Source organism: Poecilia reticulata, linkage group LG12 (genome assembly GCF_000633615.1).
Source record: "Poecilia reticulata strain Guanapo linkage group LG12, Guppy_female_1.0+MT, whole genome shotgun sequence".
In the NCBI taxonomy this organism is placed as follows: domain Eukaryota; kingdom Metazoa; phylum Chordata; class Actinopteri; order Cyprinodontiformes; family Poeciliidae; genus Poecilia; species Poecilia reticulata.
In genome coordinates this window covers 13,531,088-13,532,481 of record NC_024342.1, presented here as the reverse complement: position 1 = coordinate 13,532,481, position 1,394 = coordinate 13,531,088, and the positions used below count along the sequence as shown (strand labels likewise).

At 36.7% G+C, this 1,394-nt stretch overlaps 1 protein-coding gene across 1 annotated transcript in view; it reads right to left on the bottom strand.

Annotated features, from left to right (window-relative positions):
• LOC103473593 (transmembrane protein 132C) overlaps positions 1-1,394 on the bottom strand; it is a 159,847-nt gene that overhangs the window by 89,877 nt on the left and 68,576 nt on the right. The gene's annotated exons all lie outside the window — the stretch shown is intronic.

Genomic DNA, 1,394 nt, shown 5'->3' with positions numbered 1-1,394 from the left:
TATATACTTTCGATGATAAGGGAATGACAAAGACGACTGCACATACAGAGAAGAAAAGGTTACGAACCAACTAGGGGAGAGACAGAAAAAAAAAGAGCAGCAGATAAAATATAAGAAAAAGTACAGATAACCACAGAATGAAAATGGAAAAGAGACATACCTATCTCAGGTGACCTTTAACAAAGAACTGGATCACGGTCGAGAGTGGCAAGATAAATCTAATACACTGTAGGAAACATCTTTATTTCAACATTTTCTTCTGCTGATATTTTATCCAACACTGCCAAAAACAGTTAACAGGTGATGCACAGGACCTGTAAACCTGAACCCTGTTCATAATTTGAATGAGCTTAGGACTACTTATCATACGTGCATGATGTTTAAATATGACCAGTCCTTCTGGATCTATTAACATTTCTGCCTTGCTAACCTGCTAAATCCATAAATAAAACAACCTATTTTTGACTGGCACAGTTTGAAAAATCTCATACTTCTACCTTTACACTCTCACATTTTAGAAATTCATTTGCATTCATCAGCAATTCTGCCCCCTGAGGGGTTTAGCAGAAATATGTTGGATTGTTCAGTCAAAATTACAATACAGCTTGGGCAATTTATCTTTTGAAAAGCCTGTTAATTTGTTGAGGAGGAAATAGTGGTTTAATTTGCATGTTGAATAAGGAGTAGCTTGAAAATCTTTTAGCAACCTGTTACACCACTCTCCCCTTACCTAATGAGGCAGGGAATTACTGATTCCTAAGGGAGACTTTAACATGACAAACACGGCGTGACTTTTAGCTGGTTCAGGGCAACTCTACGGATTAATGTATGCGTGTGGGGGGGTGCCCGCGCGTGTGTGTGTGTGCGTGTTGGTGTATGTGTATCTGCAAGTACAAAATGTAGATTTAAAGATCCATCACTGTCTACTTGGTTATCAGGGCACTGGGACTAAAAACCTGCAATTAAATGTAAAATTTCCAAATGCTTTCTGAACTCTTTCAATGTTTTCCTTAATCCATTACATCCTTTTCACAATTTTGTCCAGTCATTTACAGTCCATTACCTTGAATTTTCAGTTTGTTTGTTTGTTTGTTTGCCAACCAACTCTGACTAATGAATCATTCAGATGTAAAAATGTGTCTAAACTCAAGAAATAAAGTTTCATCTCCCTCAAACGGTTACACCTGCTTTGGGATGAAAAAACAATTTGGGCACTAGAAGTATATTGGGAGTCAATGTAGTTTTTGGATTGTTCAATGCAATAAAATCACCAAAAAAAGCAAAACAACAGATGTAATTTGAAAGTTTCAGGGCTCAAGTACCGTAGCTGATATAACAAGCACTTTAACAAAGTTGCTTTTGGTCACAGATTGCAAGTGTTATATATATATATA